We start from the raw sequence: 6,956 nt of genomic DNA, 5'->3' as shown, positions 1-6,956 counted from the left end.
AGCAGCCTAAGCCTATAGCAGCATATCTAAGGGCCACCCTAAGCAGCCCAACTATAAGCCTGATCAAAAAGGAAGGTCTTTAGTCCGCTCTTAAAGGTCGAGAGGGTGTCTGCATCCTGGACTGAAACTGGGAGACGGTTCCACTGGAGGGGAGCCTGATAGCTGAAGGCTCTGGCTCCCAGTCTACTTTTAGAACTCTAGGAACCACCAGTAACCCTGCATCTTGGGAGCGAAGGGTTCTAGCTGGATAATAGGGGACTAGGAGCTCTGTCAGGTAGGAAGGAGCCTGATTGTTGAGGACTTTGTATGTTAGAAGGAGAATTTAGAATTCTATTCTAAATTTGACAGGTAGCCATGCAGAGAAGCCAGTACAGGAGTACTGTCTACTAGTTCTAGTCAACACACGGGCCGCAGCATTCTGGACCAGCTGGAGAGTTTTCAGGACCTACTTCTTCTTTTGGTCACAGGTTTGAAGATACCTGTGGAAGTGAAAGGAAAGGCTGTGAGAGCCACACCTCTCCAGTGACCTGGGACATGATGGCAGTGGTGGGATTTGAACCCACGCCTCCTTAGAGACTGGAGCCTTAATCCAGCGCCTTAGACCGCTCGGCCACACTACCTCACTGTGCTGCTCTCTGAGTTGGTCTGCTAAAGGCATGTTGAAGAGGAAGTAACAATGATATCAAACTTATTCTGAAGGGGGACCCCTTCCCTCCACGGTCACAGGAAGTGACGACAGCGCTGCTAGAAGCAGGAAAGAAATGGTAAAAGGACTCAGTTTGTACAGAGCCTTTCTACCTCAGCAGCACTCAAGGAGCTGAACAATGTCCTCTCATTCACACACTCACACACTGATGCTGAAGGCTGCCATGCAAGGAGCCAACCTACTCATCAGAAGTATTGAGGGGTTCAGTATCTTACTCAAGGACACTTTGACATGGTCACTGGAGAAAGTGAGGATCAAACCAGCCACCCTTTGGTTGCCAGACGGCCACGCTACTCCTGAGTCATGTGACCTGGATAAGATGGTGAACTACAGCTGATCGCCACGCTAGCAAACCTCTTTTGTTTGGTTTGTTGTTGTTTAGTGACTGTGGATGAATACACAGGAGAAGTTGAGCATAAATTTGTGTTCCCTGTTCACTTGAATATATGTAGGAGTGTGAGGTGGAAATAATACTTGGAGGAGAATGAGAGTTCAGTCTCAGCGCTATGACCTGTGCTGACACTAAAACATGTCAGCCCACAGAACAAAGATGGCAGTCCTCTGGGAGAGCAGGTACACCACACATACATGAAGAAACCCTACAGGAAGCAAATATGTTGCCAGAGACTTTTACTCTGTTTTTGTTGTTTACCCAAGTACAGGATTGGAGGGAGACTGATGGTCGCTGTTTGGGTTTTTGGAAAACAAGGAGGCTGTGGGTTCAAGCTGGATTCTCAGAGATTTCCCCAACCTCTACATTTGCATCTACACTGTCATCTAGTCATGTGACTGAAGTCATCCAGTCACGTGACTGAAGTCATCCAGTCATGTCAGTGATGTCACTTGGCAGGACTGTCATTGCCGTCTCATTCTAGAAAAGAATCCAGACTCCACCTGTGGCTCCATGATAACTGATGGACCTCTGGTTGGAGGCTGGACGATGATGTTTGGACTGGAAGGAAAACTCCTTGTCCAAATTCCATTGTGTTCAAGTTTAAAGTCCCACAATCAGAAGTAGCTGAAGCTGACAGGTGGAGGTTTGGAACTACAAGATGGTGATGTTTTCTTGACTTGATGCTCTGACTGTCAGGGTGGATGACAGCTTCTTCTGCTGCTGCATCTGAGTGGCTAGGATTGGAGGTTTTACCTCCCAAGGTTGTCTGGTTCCAGGGGAAATTTTAAAATTCCAGTCCCCAACCTTGGCTGTTCTGAAACTCTTCTCCTGAATCACTCCTGAGCTGCAGCAAGAACAAATACCAGTGCCAACCAGATCAACTTAATGGCTGCTAACAGCCTCAGACACTTGATTTCCATCAATCTGGAGCCAAGAAGGCACTCACCTGTGGTTCTCCTCCAGGAGGGTCCAGGTTCTGCCATTGGGGCTCCTGGTGCCACTGCCAGAGAGCCTCAGCTGCACACTGCAACATTTCAACAGGAGATTGACATTCCTTCAAATGTCCTGACATCTTATTCCAATGGTTCTGTTCCATATTTATATTTCAAAATAAATCATACAATGAGGGGTGCACGGTGGTGCAGTGGTGCAGTGGTCAGCACTGTGGCCTCACAGCAAAAAGGTTCCGGGTTTGAGTCCCAGCTCTGGCACAGTATCTTTCTGTGTGAGTCTCCATGTTCTCCCTGTTCCTGTGTGGGTTCTCTCTGGTACTCCAGCTTCCTCCACAGTCCAAAGACATCAAGAGAGGACGAGGCTGATTGATTCTCTAAATTGACTGTAGGTATGAATGTGAGTGCGAATGGTTGTTTGTCTCTGTGTGTTGGCCCTGCGATGGACTGGCGACCTGTCCAGGGTGAACCCCACCTCTTGCCCGTAGATGCTGGTATAGGCTCCACACCCCGCGACCCTTACTAGTAAGGAATAAGTGGAAGATGACGACAACGATCACACAATGAAAGCTGCCACAGCTGGTTTCAGAGAGCGAACAAGCTAAGAGATCTGAAACCAGTAAAAAATGCTTTTCTGTGTGCAAACTAGTGAGGGGCATGGAAGGATATTTTACCACCAATACAGAACCCAGACTTTAGTCATGTGATGAGATGGCGACTCTGATTATGAAGTTCATGGACAAAATGTGAATTGAAAGAAAATACATTAAAAAATACGAACTAAACTAAATAAATAAATAAAGAAGCAGCACAAATAACGTTTTCTTCTGCACAAATTTACTGGAATTAGACTGTATTTTTGGTTAATGAGTAGATGAAAGAGTGTCACATATATATTATATACATGTGATACATGAACGTGGCTTTGGACAAAAGCTCAGTGAAACTGTAGGATTGTAGAATTATTTAAACGTACTAAGTGGACTGTTTCAGGTTTCTTGAAGACGCTTCAGCTCTCATCCAAGAGGTGTCTTCAGTTTTCTTCACTGATGGGAGGATTTTTGCTCTCAGGGGGCGGGACCTTCTCCAGAGGTGATTGACACATGCGAGCTCTGGATTTCAGAGTTGTTTTGGTCAGGTTATGTAAGGGAAGTTGACTCAACTGGTATCTGTGTCAGTTAAAAGCCTCACAGTAATTCCATAATCTAGGAGCAGAAACTAGAGACACTCGCGACGAGGATGGGATTCGAACCCACGCGTGCAGAGCACAATGGATTAGCAGTCCATCACCTTAACCACTCGGCCACCTCGTCTGCCGACAGCAACCCTGACCTCTGAAACAGCTGAACTCTTTGGAGCCCATTTGTCAGACATGGACCCAGCAGGAGCCACTGAACACAACTCTGACATCATCAGGCTTCTTCCCAGCAGCTTGGTGCTCCAGAAGGAAGAATCCAGACCATCGCTACATCATCAGAGTGAACACCAGCTGATGTTGACCAGTTTAACAAGCCTTTGACTGCTAAATGACATCCAAGCTCAGATTCTCTTGTCCTGGTAGAACAAGTCAATGTTGAAGAAGACGAGAGCACCAGTCTCTTTCATCCAATGCTGGAACAGCGTTAGACTGAAGGTCTGAAGGTCCCTGGTCTGGTCCAGGTTTCAACAGGGGACCAGCATCAGCCAGCATTTAAATGTGGACAACAGTGGAGGTGAAGCCCACATCAAGGAAACAAGCCTCCTATCACTGTCCTGTGCTGAGTTTCTTTAAAAAAAAGTGAGACAACCTCAAGATTTTCTGTTTCCTCTTGTAGGATTTTGCCACAGAGAATCAGAGCCAATCAAAAGCTTGTTGGACTTTAACGTTGGAGGACTGAACAAGTCATGACATCATCAGTTTTACCTTCACAGGTGCTCAATTTACTTTACTTTCAATTTTACAGAGGTAGAACCTGAAATCGAAGCTGTCTGTCCAAAGAAGTGAGAGCTTCCCAGGTTGTGATGTTCTTGTCTACAGACTCTGTCTTGTATGGAGCTTCAGTCTTTAATGAAAAGACTCCTCCATTAATAACATCACTGTGCCTCTGCAGTGAATCAGTCACTCCATCCATTTTCTGTACCACTGATTTGTTAAAGGTTATGGGGGGGGTGACATTTGGTGAGAGGCAGGGTTCACCCTGAACAGGTCACCAGTCCTCAGGTCCACTGAACAGGTCCCCCATGTGAGATGATGGCGTTGAAGGCAGAGGAGAAGTCCAGGAAGAGAAGGCGGACATAGGAGTTCCTGCTCTCCAGATGGGTGAGGGCTCTGTGGACCACTGGTGAAATGGCGTCATCAGTGGAGCGGTGTTGCCTGTAGGCGTACTGGTGGGGGTCCACAGAGACATTGATGGAGACCTCTATGTGGGCCTTGACCAGCCTCTCAAAGTACTTCATGACTACTGGGGTGAGTGCAATGGGTCGGTAGTCATTTTGGCCTGTCACTGTGGAGCACTTGGGGACAGGGACAATAGTGGCAGTCTTTAGGCAGGTGGGGACAGATGGCAGCGCCCGTGAGGTGTTGAAGATGTCCGCCAGCACCTTGGACAGCTGTTGTGCACAGTCCTTCAGTCCTCACCCTGGGATGTTGTCTGGGCCTGCAGCTTTGCGAGGGTTGATTCCCTGAAAGGTCTTCCTCACGTCTGCTGTGGTCACACTGAGGGGCGTGTCGTCAGGTGGTGGTGTGAGTCTGGTGCTGGGGGGGGGGGTGTCAGGGTCCTCGAAGCGGAGAAGAAACTGATTGAAGGAGTGAGGCGCTGGACCTGCTCTACTTGTGAAGTGTCATGAGATAACATTTGTTGTGATTTGGCGCTGTACAAATAAAACTTACTACTTAAATGGAAACTGTCTGGGGGGGGGGGGGTGTAGCCTCCATCAGGGATGTGTTTGATGTCTGAATTCTGTCTTTGATGTCTGAATTCTGTCTTTGATGTCTGAATTTTGTTCATTGATCTCCTGCTTCAGTCTTTGATCTCTGAGTGATCCTAAACTCATCAAAGTATCACATCACCTTCACAATCTGTAAAGAACCTGGGTGTCATTTTGGACTCTGAGCTGAATTTCATTCCAGACGTCAAGAACATAACTAAGAGAGGTTTTTATCATCTTAAGAACAGAGCCAGAGTCGCCCGTTCCTCTCAGGCCAACACGGAGGTGCTGATGCATGCTTTTATTTCCAGTCGTTCAGATTCTTGTGGTACCCTGCTGCTCTCTGGTCTCCCCAAAACAACCATCTACAATCTGCAATGACTCCAGAATTCTGCAGCACGTGTGCTGACGAGGACCAGAGGGCGGGAGCTCATTACACCAGTTTTAAAGTCGCTGCATCGGCTCCCCGTGTGTTTCAGGATCAATTTTAAGGTTCTTTTAGTAGTTTTTAAGTGTCTTAATGGTCTTGGCCCACCTTATTTATCTGAACTGCTTTTGTCATATCAACCTTCGCGGACCCTGAGGTCCTCTGGCACCAGCCTTTTAGTCATTCCAAGAGTCAGAACTAAAACCCACGGGGAGGCTGCATCCAGCCATTATGGCCCAAAGTTCTGGAACAGCCAGCCAGAGAACATCAGGACAGCAGAGACTGTTGATGTTTTTAAAAGGAGGCTCAAGACTCCCCTTTTTAGCTTAGCTTTTAACTGACTTAGTCTCTCTTATCCTTTGGTAAGAGAGCTCTTAAAACTTTTAGATTTTATATATATTTTATGTCATTCTGATACTTTAATATGATTGTAATTTCTGTTCTTTCCTATTCTACCTTCTTTTAGTATTTTAGTTTTTAGCTCCAGTGTTTCCTGGTAGGGGCCCTCCACACTGGGAGGTGTGTCTGGTCCGCCTGCGGGGGCGTCGTCCTTGGGATCGTCCAGGCCCGGAGAGCTGGGGGGCTCTGCATTATATGTGGAGTGTACCCGGTCTGTCCGGGTCGGGGGGTCTGGGTGGCGGCGCTCCCTGTGGTTGTGGGCTGTGGCACCTCCTGGTGAGGATGGCTCCCATAGGTGGTCTTTCCTCACTAGGATTTTCAGTGCCCTGCCATGTTCCTACTGACAGTCAGTGTGTGGTTGTGTGTATGCGTGTGTGTGTGTGGGGGGTAGTGTGTGCATGTATGTGGTCATGTGGGTTGGGAAGGCCGGGTTCTTAACATGTATTTATTGTATTGTTTTATATTTTATTGAATGTTGCCTGTTTTCTCTCAGTTCTGTGAAGCACTTTGTGTTGCAGTCTCTGGATGAAAAGTGCTGTACAAATATAAATAAAGTAAACTAAAGCAGACGGACGACTCGAGAATGAGAGAGGAAAGAGTAAACAAAGCAGACTCTTTTGAGGTCTTCTCCTTGGTTCCTTCATTTTTTGAGAAGACACTGGACTCAACTGCTGTCCATGATTCTGGATTGTGTTGATTGCGTTGTGAACAAGGATTTGGCCAGGTTTTGTAGGCGGGATCACTGGTGTGCGAACACACCTGACGCTGTGGAGAAAAGATGGCGAGCCACCCACAGGAGAGAGACAGTCGGAGTGGAAAATGGCGCTGCAAACCTCACCCACCCAGGTGACACTGACCCTGACGGTGGGATTGTGGTAGGACAGAACTGACAGGTTTCACAGAGACACCTTGAATTTCTTTTGGACTGATAACGGACTGAACGAAAAGACTGGTGATGAACGGGAGAGACTCTGATCATTGATTTGTGAGATTGAGTTGTAAATTGAAATACTTTGGCCCTGAGTTTTATTTTTATAACTTTGTTTTGTTCACGTTTCCTGATTGTGTGCCAAATCGGTGTTCCATGAGTGGGTTTTTGAAAGGGAGTTCAAGCTTGGATAGAGCCGGTGAAACAACCCAACAGGAAGAGGGAACGTAGAACTAAAACTCATA

General features: G+C 47.1%; 2 non-coding genes across 2 annotated transcripts; both read right to left on the bottom strand.

The window, feature by feature from the left end:
- Positions 1–538: 538 nt before the first annotated feature.
- On the bottom strand, positions 539–620 carry trnal-aag (transfer RNA leucine (anticodon AAG)). The gene has a single exon. It is a non-coding gene; the product is annotated as a tRNA-Leu (tRNA).
- A 2,661-nt stretch (positions 621–3,281) lies between these two features.
- trnas-gcu (transfer RNA serine (anticodon GCU)) lies at positions 3,282–3,363 on the bottom strand. Its single transcript has one exon. It is a non-coding gene; the product is annotated as a tRNA-Ser (tRNA).
- Positions 3,364–6,956: the final 3,593 nt, after the last annotated feature.

Source organism: Aulostomus chinensis, chromosome 1 (genome assembly GCF_037954235.1).
Source record: "Aulostomus chinensis isolate RoL2024-O1b breed Wild chromosome 1, RoL_Achi_v1.0, whole genome shotgun sequence".
Classification (NCBI taxonomy): domain Eukaryota; kingdom Metazoa; phylum Chordata; class Actinopteri; order Syngnathiformes; family Aulostomidae; genus Aulostomus; species Aulostomus chinensis.
The sequence above is the reverse complement of the archived record's forward strand: the minus strand, read 5'-3'. Positions and strand labels throughout refer to the sequence as shown.